The sequence below is a fragment of the Equus przewalskii genome, chromosome 3 (genome assembly GCF_037783145.1).
Source record: "Equus przewalskii isolate Varuska chromosome 3, EquPr2, whole genome shotgun sequence".
Lineage (NCBI taxonomy): Eukaryota > Metazoa > Chordata > Mammalia > Perissodactyla > Equidae > Equus > Equus przewalskii.
In genome coordinates, this window is record NC_091833.1 from 52,354,557 (window position 1) to 52,368,456 (window position 13,900).

A 13,900-nucleotide genomic window follows, 5' to 3' on the forward strand; every position below is an offset into this window, starting at 1 on the left:
TTTAGAGGTGTTCCATTACTTTGAAATGTGTGATCATGTGTTTAATACCAAAAGGAAAACGTTTATTCCACACATATTATTTCAGTTTTCTGTCACCTACATGTACCCAGTCCAGCTAATGTTTTGGAAAGACTGGCATGCACTGTAGAATGGGGCTCACAGTGGACTTCCTTACCTAGTGCCTTAATGGGGGAGAGCCTGCAAATCTTTAGTCCTTTGTTCTCTATTCATATTTCTTGGTTCTTACAGGTGTTAGCAAAGTGTTACAGAGAAACCCCTTGTCCCTTTCAGTACCCTGAGATAAAGTGGGGAATCCTGTCCAGAAGATGTATCATAACCTTATCACTTTTTATTTACGAATTTGTATCATTGTAGAATAATATACTGTAGCTCATCAATTCTAAGATACACAGTTTTTTTCTCATTTGCAGAATTTTGGACTAGAATTATCTTGCAGTAGGTATGATAAGAAATTATCATGTCATCTTTTTAATTGGCAGTGTTTTTTCTTGGTGATACATAAAATAGTAATAGTCTTATAATCAGTGATATCTTAGGTTTGATGAAAGTCTTTAGCTATTGGAATACATCTGATATTAATGTATGCTTATGTAAAGTACGAATGAATTGTTTTAAGATCAGATCATGCTTTTTACATTTGTTTTCTACTTGATGTTGTTAAGTATTACACAGAGGTCAGCAAACTTTTTCTGTAAAAGGCCAACTAGTGAATATATTAGCCTTTGTGGGCCGTGTGATCTCTGTTGCAGCACAGAAGAAGCCTTAGACAATACAAATGAGTGTGGCTGTGTTCCAGTAATATTTTATTTACAAAAACAGCCTGCGGGCTGAATTTGGCCCTTAAGCTGTAGTTTGCCAACCCCAGTAGAACATGACAGTGATCAAATCACTTCTGAAACTTTTACTTCCCAAAATATTCTCCTGGATCATCTTTGAGCCTTTGCCCATGTATTCCGTACTTAAAATTTTCTTTTTGTTCTCATCAGTTGCTTGATCCTTTCCATCTGCTCTGCCTAGCTCAAGATCATCATACTTATCATACTTAAGTTCATGAACCAGTAGATATTTTGTCATTCTTCTGTGTGAGTGATCTTTGCTCCCAGTTTGCCACCGACACTAAAAAATGACTTGTGGGTTTGTGGTTGGTTTGTTACTCCACAGATAAGCTAAGTGCAGTGAAAAGCTATGAACAGATTAATGAGTCAGAGATTTGTTAGTACTATGTCTGAGAATAATAATTTGCTTACTTTAATTCAGTCCTCTGCCTTGATTGTCATTGTTGGTACCAGAAAGCTGACTACCTTTGGATCCATGCTAATAAAGTTGACTCTGAGCGGTAACAGAGAAGCTGGATATGAGAAGTGGCACAATGAAGTCGTGAAGAGCACTCACTTTGGAGCAGACAGCATGATTAAATCTAGGCTCTGCCACCTACTAGTCTTGTGACCTTGGGCTAGTTATTGAACCTCGCTATGCCTCAGTTTCCTCTTCTGTAAAATGTGGATAATAATGGTACTTATCTCCTAGGGCTGTTTTGAGGATTAAATGAGTACCTAGAACTTGTCTTAAGTGTCATAAATAAATAAAAATATGATTTCAAGAATAAGATATATGGTGTTTAGAAATACTTCCATTACTATTGAACTTAATTGTCAGAATAATTTGCCATTTAAAATAATAAATAAAAAAGGAGCTCATAATGAGTAGTATTTTCTGCTTTTTACCATGGACATATTTAAAATACTAGTCTTTTCTCTATGTTTACCTCATGGAACTATCTAGTTTCTGGCTCTCAGGAAACTTTAGTTAAATGAGTGGAAATTTATATTTTTGCCTCAAGGTGCCAATTTTCCAATCATTCTCCTAATTTTTATAAGATCCATCTTTTGTCTGATTTGGAGAAAGTGGTCTATTGCTTATTGAAAATCATGTTGTTTTGTGTTCCACTATAAACTAAGATGATTTGTGGATTGTTCTTAAGGCCTTTCTGTAAGCTGTTGTCGTTTCTCTTAAGAGAAATCATTTCCCTCCCTACATCATTTCCCTAACTTTGTGACTTCTAGCGATCTTTCCGATAGAGAATGCTATAACTACACACAGACATATTTAACTTTTTTTCAATCTCAGAATAGTCTGAGTTAATAACTGACATATTAAAATGGCTATAAAAGACTGCCTGTATCAGTACATAGCAAACATCGCTTCAATTTTTCTAACCATAAGTTGCGAGATAAAAATTTCAGTTTTTAATAAGGAGAAAATGCCTCTTCAGTAATATTTCTATGTTCACCTATATTTTCTTTTTATAACTATTAGGTTTAACCATATAAAACTGCTGATACTCTACCCTTTCTGACCTAACAAAAATGACAATTTCATTTGACTCAACCTAATAGAAAGCAAGAATTTTTTCTGAAGGTCTTCGTGGTCTGGTTTGATTTCAGCCGTTTGTCACTTTCATTCACTTAACAATGTATAAACTTTTTTCCTTTTTAAATGTTGATAATGCACATCTTCCAGGAGACTTTGCGGACTGTAGGTGGTTGGCTAGGAGCTATTTGTTCAGCTTCTAATGTTCTGGCGCCAAGTAAGAGACTTTACATACGTTCTCTCTCATCCTGACCATAGGCCTGAAAGAGGAATGATTGTAAATGGCAGAGCTAGGATTTGAACTCTTTTTTAAATGACCTAGTCTTGGAAGTTACGTAGTGTCACTCCCAACATTCTGTTTGTTAGAAGTGAGTCCCCGTTTAGAAGGAAGGGATAGGCTCCTGCTTTAGAAGGTAGGAGTGTCAAAGAGTTTGTTGACATTTAAGAATCACCACAAAAAGCTAGAGACTTTTGGCTGTGCTTTCTGTCACAATGAAAAATTTATTTTGCCCTTTAAAACTTTTCTTCTCTTTGATGTTGATGTAAATGATTTATAGAAGATTAGTGGTCACTCCTGAGTTCTTTGTCTTCCGAATTTTAACTGGAGACATGGTCTATTAATTATATACAATGGAAGCGGTTTAGTCTGAATGTTCTCGCTGGTACAAGGATCTTAATCTTCCAGTTTTTCATGTTCGATTTTTTTTAAAACCTATTTTATTGGATTTGCAGATAATTTATAAGTAGTTTTTGTTGTTGATCCTGTGAAAGGACTAACCATACCTCTTGTTTTCCCTGAGAATTATTTTGTATTTACCAGGTTTATCTTTCTGACTAATTCTGGGTGGCAGTTTGTTCACAGACTGCTCCTGGGCAGCCTGCAGAAGATTGCAGACTATGTACAGAACTAAAACAGATGTGGTAGAGTCTTTTGGGGTGGGTATGGAATAAGATGCCGGATTTTCTAGACAGCTTGGAGTTGTGAAAGAGCTTTGAGAGCAGAGTGAGGAAACTTGAGTGTGTAAAATGGCTGACAAGTATGATATAAACCACACCTTTGTATATGGCTGATCTGGAGAGCAGAATGGGCGTATTCTGAGATAACTTGAATTGCAGTATTTCTTCATGTAGTATGTCATATTTGACAGGAGAAAATTGCATTGAGGATTTTATATTCACCCTTCGATATCACTTGTCAAACTGCACAAAAGTCACAGAGAAATGCTGAGGTGGGTTGTTGATTTAAGGCCTGATAGTGAATCAATTATAAAACCAGGAATAAAACTCTAGAGTATAGTGACCCAGACCCCACTTTCTGATTTGATCTTCCTTGGCAAACTCTCATTCTTTGCCCTGAATTTTTAGTGACCGTTTCCTTGTTAGTTTATTGTTTTTCTTTAAATTATCATACTGTTTCATAAAATTCTAATTTTTTTAAACTATTATGCTGTAAAATTTGCCTTTCTTTGGTATACAGCTCTATGAATTTTGATACTTATACAGATTAGTGTAACCACTCCCACACTATGCACCTAGAACATCTTCGTGACCCCCCTAAAGCTTCCTTGTCCTGTCCCTTTAGAGCCACACTCTTCCTCCACCTCTCACTCCTGACGGCCACTAATCTGTCTTCATCAATACAGTTCTCTCTTTTCGACAGTGTCACGTAAATGGAATCATACAGTATGTAACCTTTTGAGACTGGTTTCTTTCACTCAGCATAAAGCCTTGGAGAATTGTCCAAGTTATTGTCTGTACCGATAGTTTATTCACTTTTATTGTTGAGTTGTATGCGTGTGCCACAGTTTGTATATCCAATAACCTGTTAAAGGACGTTTGGGTTGTTTCCATTTTTGGGCCATCATGAATAGAGCTGCTATAAACTTTTGTGTATAGGTTTTGTGTGATCATAGGTTATTGTTCTCTGGTGCAAGGATCAGCAAACATTTTCTGTAAAGGACTAGATAGTCTATATTTTAGGCCATACGGTCTCTGTTGTGGCTCCTATGCTCTTGTAGTATGAGAGCAGCCATACACAATACATAAAGAAATGAGTATGGCTGTGTTCCAGTCAGACTTTATTTACAAAAATAGGAGGTGGGCCTGATATGGCACATGCCCGTAATTTGCCAACCCTTGTTCTATGGTAAATACCTAGGAATGGGATTACTGGTGTTCCCTGATAAATAGAGGTTTAACTTGATGAGAAACTGCCAGTTTATTGATTTGTAAATACTTAGTTTGATACATTTGAATTATGGAATGTTAATGGACTCCGATCTTATAATTCACACATCAGGCTCACGTGATTTTTGATAAGACAAGCTTTGTTCTTGTCTTACACTCAGGATCTATTTTTCCTTCTACTTTTATTCATATTCATGTGAGGTCTTTTGGCTTAGAGGGATCCTTTCTTCCCAGAGAAAGTGCTTACCCTTCTTTTAGTCATTTTTATTTGACTTACTTAAGATATAATGAGACATTTCAGGGAGGTTTTCTGTTTTGGGGATATATTAGGAGCAGAGTATCGTAGTGTGAGCTGTTTGGTTTTTAAATCAATCAAAGAGTTGATTTTATTCTAGAAATTGAGTGTAACTGGATAGGCAGCCATCACACCATGACATGCAGTCTCTTTAGAAGTATTTGTTTGTTTCTTCGTTTTTCCATGCTAAACTGTCTATCCGGACTGTCTATCCATAATGAGAACTCACCTAGGAGATCATTGACTATTTGGTGTAAGTTCCTGATGGCAGGTTCGGTATTAAATCTTAGGTTTATCCCCTTGTCCTTGGAGTTCTTCTAAGGAGCCGCAGTTGCTTTTGGAAGCTGTTGTTTGTGTTTGTTTTGTCTGTAGAGTGGAGAATTAGCTTTCTGTAGGTAGTATTGTTGTGATTCCCTTTGCCACAAAAGCAAGGACTTGGGGTTGAGGTGCAGCATCTTGGATATACCACTAGCTAACAAAGTTGAGATGGTGAATAAAGCAAAGAAGGTATATCCTCCTGGTTATGGTTTACAATTAGTTTTGCTCTTCTGAAAAAGCAGTGAAGCCCCAGGACCATGACAGTGTCACGGAGGTGGAAGAATATTTTGTGCTAACCGTAGTCCCCCGGTCTTGATGTGATGGTTGAAAGGTTATGTCTGTGGGTGGGAAGTGCTACTATTAATATATGCTTCTTCTAAGAGATAACTATTTAGAAAAGGAGCTCTTTCCTACCTTCTGTGCACTTGGGCACTGGCAGTTGAATCATAGATGGTCTCCTTTGAGAATCAAATAAAAGTCGTAAACCATTTTCCTAGAATATATGTATATCCACAGATTTAATATGCAGTTTCAGGGGTTCATTTACCCCAAACCAGCACTGTCCAATATATCTTTCTGACAGTGAAATGTTCTCTCTTGGTTCTGTCTGATAAGGTAGTCAGTAGCCGCATATGGCTATTGAGCACTTTAAATGTGGCTGGTGCAACTGAGGAACTGTATTTTTTTATTTAATGTAACTTAAATTAACTTGAATTTAAGTTTAAGTAGCCACGTGTGACTAGTGGCTGCTGTGTTGTACAACACAGGCTTAAGCTCTTCCACATGCCCTAGGTCAGAATCCCTCTAAAAGAGGTCCTGATTATGCCACTTCTTGGGAGTTTAATTTGTTTCCTTTGGTTCTCTCTCTCTTTTTTTTTAAGATTTTATTTTCCTTTTTTCTCCTCAAAGCCCCCTGGTACATAGTTGTATATTTTTTTTAGTTGTGGGTCCTTCTAGTTGTGGCATGTGGGACACTGCTTCAGCATGGCTTGATGAGCGGTGCCATGTCCATGCCCAGGATCCGAACCAGCGAAACCCTGGGCTGCCAAAGTGGAGCGCACAAACCTAACCACTCAGCCACGGGGCCAGCCCCCGGTTCTCATTTTTTGCAGTCAAGCAGTAGTCATTGTATCTGGCTGTTCAGTTATTAAACTTAAGTACAGTTTGTTTGTCTCTAAGTATGTAACTCCTGTAATTCAGCGAGATTTAAAGGCATTTCCTGCGTTTGATTCTGTTTCTTCCATAATCCAGTCTCTAGAGCAGGTTTGTCCTTGGCTGTTAAGCTTGTCCAGGATCTCCTGTGTCACTTTGTCCTGCGTTAGGAACACTGATGATTTAGAGCCACATTTGCCCAAGAATTTTAAAAGTGCATTTCCCATACTTGAACATTGTTAGTGACAAGATAGAAGGGTTAAGGGTAACCTCCATGAAATCTGATCTTACCTTTCTGTGGCAGTGGTTCTCAACTCTGGCTGCACGATAGACTCAACTGAGGAAACTGTGAAGACAATGTCTGGTCTCCAGCCCCAGAGATTCTGATTTGAATGAGGTTGGTCCTGGGCATCGGAATCTTTTTTTAAAGATTCCTGGTTGATTCTGATGTCCAAACAGGGTTGAAAATCCCTCATGTATGGGAAAATTAGTGGACCTAGGCTAGGTGTGTTGAGTAAAATATTCTGAATTAGAGACTAACTCATAATCTTTCCCTCCCTCTTTCTAGTTGGAGCCCAGATTTCAAGTCTTGAGTAAAATACCGTCAGGGGAATGGGCCCTGTTGCACTCACACATTCAGAACCTGTTATCCAAGGAGTTCTCTAAAGGTCAGTGTATGGGAAGAGAAGCTAGTGGGGGTTTGCTTTTAATCTCTACTACTATTCAATTTATTGGTGAAAGATTGTAAGTTCCTCTTGAGTAGAAATGCCTTTTTTAATTGACGAGATCTTTAGTGCCTCCCTTATAAATTTGATAATTATAATATCATATTTGGGAAATACAAAATGTACCTTCTCAAATTGTTTATTTTTAATAGGCTCTTTAAAGGAACATGCATATTATATGTACATCTCTATGCTTATACACGTATAATATATCTTTGCGAAGATGTTCAAGAAATTAGTAACAATGGTTGACTCTGGGAGGCCAGCTGGGGCCCAGTGGTAGAATACTTAATTTTACTTTATATTCTTCTCAGTATTTTTTTAAAACCCCATGCATATATTAAATTTCAAAAAATCTTTCCAAGAGCTAAAAATGCCCTTTTTTACCATTTTATTTTATTCTATTATTTTATTTATTTTAGTTTTTATTGAGGTTATCATAGTTTACAACCTTGTGAAATTTCAGTTGTAGATTATTATTTGTCAGTCATACCGTAGGTGCACCACTTCACCCTTTGTGCCCACCCCTCACCCCCCGTTTCCCCTGATAGCCACTAATCTGTTCTCTTTGTCCACGTGTTTAACTTCCACATATAAGTGGAGTCATACAGAGATTGTCTTTCTCTATCTGTAAAAATGCCTTTTTTTAAAGTTTTGTAAATATGCTTATAGGTTTTTCTATTTGGAACAATGGAAAACCTCGCAGTCATTGAAATTGAAGATTTCTGCTTATTATTTGATACATTACTTATTGTTTTGGATGTATTATTTATGTGTATACATCTACTTTTTCCTCTCCTGAATGCAAGTCCTGGGTTTTCATTTTGTTTTACATTTTGTTATGACCCTTTTATTTCACCAGGGCCAAATTTGTCTCTTTTTATCTTTCCCACGAATTCTTATTCCTTTACTCTATCTCCTAGCTTAGTTAATGGCACTACCATTCTTCCAGTCACTCAGGCTGGAAGTCTTAGTCATCTTCATCTGTTCCCCTCAATCCTGCAAGACATCCCATTCCCAGATGGCTAATCCTGAGTTGATGACATTTCTCATGTTCTCCCATACTATTTCTCCCCCCACCCACCTCCACTGGCCCTGCGTTTTATCACTGAAGATCATTAAAATATCCATTCCCCACTTCACACTATGCTTAGGAATATTACTCTCCTCCTTATTAGGAGTTTATTGTTAGCCTAATACTTAAGGCCTTTTATGATCTGCCCACGTCTACCCATTCTAAGCAAGCCCGTCATCTCCAGCTTTCACCCTGTGCTCCAACTATGCCAAACTACAAGCAGGACCCAGCAGCATATCTTGTGCCTTCTCTTCTGTATACACATGATCTGTTTGCTAGAAATAAGGTATTGCCCATTGTCAGCTAAATGAACTGTTCAGTTTCCAAGACTTAGTTCAAATGTCACCTTCTCTATTGATAGTTAAATGTTTCTTGTGTGTTCTCATAGCATCTTGTTTACTTATTTATTGTTGTTTACTATAGCACTTATCACATTACCTCTGTAATATCTTTTAGCTTAACTATGAGCCCCTAGAGGATAGAAGGTGATCTGTTTATCTTTCTATTGCTAACACCTGGATGTGAAAAGTGGTAAATGTACAAAGAAATAAGCATTAACACGTAACAGAATTTTGGTACTCTTGTTTTATAATCATTTAAACTTGTTAATCACTGTTTTTGATGATTTAGGAAGAGCTAAACTAAAATGTACATTTATGAAGGGTTTACTAAATTCTATACCTGAGATTGAGGAAGATGTTTACCCATTTAAAAGAGCTGAGATTTTTAAAGTACCTTTAAATGATTCAGAAGAATACTTTTCATGCAAATCATTTATACAGTGAGTATAAGACATTTTGAATATTATTTAAAGCAGAAACCAAAGTAAGCCTTTATTAACATAACCAGATCTTATGTTCTTGGAAGTAATAATGCTATTTATTTAACATGTTTTACTTATTGTCTTTTTGCTGCATATTCATTTGGATAGTGATACCTATTTGCCTTTTATCATTTCTTAGCTTAAATAGAAGGGTCATGGCAGAAACTTACTGTAGTTTCCAATTTTATATTCCTTTTAGGTACTTTAATATACATTTAAAATGGATTCTGTGGTAGTTTTTTTTTAAACGAGTCATCAGTTTATAGATCTCAGAAGTCTACAATTTTTCAGATTTTCAAATAGAAAAATCTGTTGATCGAAAGAGAAAATGTAGGGATTGAAAAACTTAAGTTTGACTCTTCTATATCTGTACGTACTCTTAATGGGTGCCTAAATTTATCTACAGTAGAAAAGGTAAAGGATTTCCATTTAAAGATAGCTGAGTAGGACATTTGTGTTCTATTCTCCTCCCTAGTGCTAACTGAACTTAACCAGAAGAATAAACAATAGAGAAGAAATCTTTTAACTTTAGTAAAATGAAGAGAAAACCACAATTCCAAGCCTCAGACTGCAGGAAGAGCTGCCAGAGCTTTAGGACTAATTGAGGGAGCGTGCAGCCCTCTGAAACACAGCCCAGAGCTCTCCCAAACAGGTGGTTATGGGGACTACAGAGTGGCAGGAAGGTGAGGCTGCAGGAAAAGACGCAGATGCACGTTGTTGTGCAGAAAACAGTCAGAAGCAGCTGCAGAGTGGAGGCGTGGTGTACAGAGCCGTCGTCTTGGCATTACTTGATGCAAAGGAACTGGAGAGAAGTCAGCACTGAATCACAGTGCCGACAATCGACAGCTTAGCACTTTCGCCCTCTCTCTGTCTGCTTCAGCCATGCTGGCTTCGTTACAGTTCTTCAACCATGCTAAGCACGTTCTTTCCTCGAGCCTTTGATTTTGCTTGTCCCTCAGCCTGGAAAATTCTTCCCCTAGAAATTCTTACAGATTGCTCCCTCATTCATTCAGGTTTCTATTCTGGTGTTAACGCCTTAGAAAAGCATTCCTTTCCCGTGCAGACTCAAACAACAACCCTGGGAACATTCTCTTTTCAAAGCTTACTCTCTCTTTTCAAAGCTTACTTAATTTTTCTTCATAGCCATCTCAACACCAGACTTGTATACTGATTTCTTTATTTTTTTTGTCTTCCCCACTAGAATCTGAGCTCCCAGAGGATGTATACTTAGTAGACTTTTGTCCCCCCTCTGTATTCCTAGTACCTAAAACACTGCCTGGCACCTGGTGGTTGCTTAATAAATACTTGTTGAATAAATTATTGAACAAGCAAATGAACACGTGGGTCTTCTAGTAGGAAACATAGAATTAATTCCTGTACCCTGTATAAACTGGGAGATCCATGTTCAGACACTTAAGAGACATCAGCAGATAGCAATAATTGGTCCTTATTTTGATTCTTATTCATATAAAACATCTATAAAAAATAATGACATTTATGAAATAATTGACCATTTGAACACTAAAAATTTGATATTAAAGAATGTGTAGTAGCACGATGGGTCAGTTGGGATTTGGTTGCAGAGAACAGAATCCATTCTAGCCAGTTTAAGCAGGAAGATACTTTTTACAGGGTGTTCATGGCTTACCGAGGGAAGTGAAAGGCTGAAGAAACAGATGTTGGGCTCCTGGTTGACCTCTTACGAACATCTCCCAGTGCTGTACCACAGAGCTAGGCCATCAGGCGAGCTGCTGCCTTCTCTGTGCATCAGGATATGGTTGTAGGGATTAGAAAACTATGGCCTGCAAGCAAAATCTGGCCCAAACGGTTTATGTATGTCCCTCCAGTTAAGAAGGGTTTTTGCATTTTTACTTGGATGAAAGGAAAATAATGCTTTGTGTCACCTAAAAATTATGTGAAATTCAAATTTCAGTGTCCATGCATAAAGTTTTATTAGAACACGGACACTCTTACTCAGTTACCTATTGTCAGTGGTTGCTTTCACACTGTGTTGGCAGTCCTGAGTAGTGGCAACGGAAGCCACGTGGTAGAATATTTATCTGGCCCTTAACAGTAAAAGTTTGCCAACCCTTGCTCCAGAATACACACGCACTGCCATTTCCAGAAGCTGCCTCTATTGCTGTTTGCTCTATAGCCGTGCTGCCCAGCGCTGGTGGAAAATGGGCTTAGGGTGCTTTGATTTACTGTCCTGAGGTCCTAGAGACAGTGAGTGGAGGAACACAGTTTCGAACCCGTGTCTGCCTGACTCCAGACCCGTTTTACTGCCACCCTCTACACTTGCTAGTCTATTGCTTATCTCGGTAAGGTAGTATTTGCATTAATCCAACCAGAAACTTTACTTCACGTGTTGAGAACGTTTAAGCATTGTCTAATTCAGTTCTCATTGCCTTTACAAAAGTCACAACCTCTCAGTTTTGTTTCTTCTTCAGGAAAGCAGACTAATAGATTTTATCCTCTATTTTTTTGCATAATATTGATTCATATTTAATGCAAAAGATCTGTGTGAATATGCAACACTGTATAATTAATTACTTTCTTAGACAAAGACTCTAGAAATTTTAGTATTGATCTAGTATTGATATTATATTCCATTATGTTTTACGAGGAACACGTATATAAGCTTCAAGCAAAATATTTGTATCAGGGAATAACCGTTTGGTCTTAGCAACCTCACGTGGAGTAGGGACTTGGCCTTTGAAGGAGTGGACTGTGCTAAATCAGGCCAGTCAGACATGGGTTCAGAGAAACATTGCCTGTGAAAATATTTTAGTGACGGGATATTTTTAATTTAGATTCTTAGTCATAATATCCTGTTTGAGATTAAGTCTGAATATTTTTAAGGGTAGTCCTTAGACACAAGAACACAAAATCAGAGTTTAAAGAGAAAAAGAAAAGACATAATGAAGTAAATAAAACAGAAGCTTCTGAAGTGCTAGTGAGGTCTAAGCGCAGTGATATGCTGATAAATGTTTAACAACCGGCTACTCAGGGAAAAAAACGGAAATTGATTTTTTTTTTTTTTTTTTGGTGAGGGAGATTTGCTCTGAGCTAACATCTGTTGCCAGTATTCCTTTTCTTTTGCTTCGGGAAGACTAACCTCAAGCCAACACTCGTGCCAGTCTTCCTCCACTTTACAAGTGGGTCGCTGCCACAGCACGGCTTGACTAGTGGTGTAGGTCCATGCCCAGGATCCAAACCTGTGAACCTGGGCCACCAAAGTGGAGAGTGCCAGACCCAAACCACTATGCCAGGGGACCAGCCCCAAGAAACCTTGATTTTTAGTATGTGTTGATCTCTTTGGTGTAAATCCTCTACTGTGGCAGGTTTCATACTGTTGATGGTTTGACAGTTGGCTCTCCACAATTTCTGAAAGTTTAGCTGTCAGCTTTCATGAGCTCGTAAGAGCTGGATCCAGCACACCACTTAGCTTCGCCTAAGCACAAGGTAAAGAACACAAGACAGGCAGAAACCGTTTACATTTACATTTATAATGAATATACAGGGAAAATATTTCATGAAACCTGAGTTTCTCTTTTAAATAAAAAGTGGTCATTTTATAAAAATAATATAAAAGTATATTATTTTATTCACAGAAGAATAAAATGAATAGTTTCTATTGATGTTGGAATAAATTTTTTCTAAGGTTATCTCATGTTATTTTCTCTTTAATGAAAAGTATTGCTCAGAACATGTTAAATTACGTAATACATTGTTGTGTTTAATTGCTAATCATATTTTTATTTGTATTTTTCTTGACGAATTCTTCCAGGAAATTATTTCCTTAATATTCTGAATATTATTCCATATTTGGGGTTATATGATTGAGTGCATAGTGTGAGGATTAACGAAGACTTGAACTAAGGAGATCAGGAAACTCAAAGGAAAAGAAAGTGTAGTTAGGTGTATGTAACATTTCCCTTCTGTGTCAGATGGATCAAGAGATAGGAAGAATTCTCTGCCAAGATATTTCTCATGAATCATATTTCTTGTTGCCAGTCTGGTTACACCCTTGGTGCAAGATACACAAAGTAAACATGGATTTTGTGTTTTTTTAACTTCGTGGGGACAAAAATACTTGGATAATTTTGTCCAAACAAGTAGTCCTGTCGTTGCTGGGAACAGCTAGAAAATACAATCACAATTGCTTTCAGAAACAAAATTTTTCCTAAAGACAAAGAGGCAGCTTCGGTTTAATGGGAAGAGCGCTGCACTTGGAGTTATGTGTCTTGAATTCAAATTTCAGCTAATGCTAGTTATTGGATCTTTTTGGCAAATTGCTTTAACTTTTCTGAACTTCAGTCTCTTCTCTGTCATGCAGGCCTTATACCATTTTGTGGTAGGAAATAAATGAGTACATTTATGTGAAAATACCTAGTATTGTACTTGGCTGTGGATCTTAAGTCTGTATTTCCTAGGCAAAAGCTGATGCAGAGGCAGGAAACAAGAGTTCCTTAGGGATCAACTCCAGCCTGGCTACTAATTGCTGATGCTGTCCCTTTAGACTCTTGAAATGATTCCAGGACAGAATGGCTAGTGTTTTCCACTTGGAAAAACTGATTACAAACCAATGTGTAGAAAAGTTTGCATATGAAGGCTTAGCATATGCAGGGAACAAAGCTGCAAAAACCTGATTGGCTAGGATAGTCTACGGATAGGCCAGTGAAGTCCATTTGTTTTCTTCTATTGTTGAAAATCTTTGAAAAATGCACTTATCTTCCCCGCTGCTCTTCCTCCCCACAGCCCTGCCTCCCTACGGCTACCGTAGGTTTCCCTCTGTACTTTTCCCCGGTGCCTTTGCGTCCCTAGTACAACAGGCATTGCCTGTATCACACCAAGACCTGAAGCTCCATAAGATCAGATATCGTGTCTATTGTAAAAGAGTTGTTATTTCATAACAAGTGGTAAGTGCCACA

The 13,900-nt window shown here is 37.7% G+C and overlaps 1 protein-coding gene across 16 annotated transcripts in view; it reads left to right on the top strand.

The window, feature by feature from the left end:
- Positions 1–13,900, top strand: part of WDFY3 (WD repeat and FYVE domain containing 3) — a 251,531-nt gene that overhangs the window by 59,135 nt on the left and 178,496 nt on the right. For 11 of the 16 annotated variants that reach the window (XM_070612692.1, XM_070612685.1, XM_070612684.1 and 8 more), the window contains one exon: positions 6,912–7,011. The exons of the other annotated variants lie outside the window; for them this stretch is intronic. The gene's annotated coding sequence lies outside the window, so the exon portion shown is untranslated. The remainder of the gene's footprint in view (positions 1–6,911; positions 7,012–13,900) is intronic. 16 annotated transcript variants of the gene reach the window in all.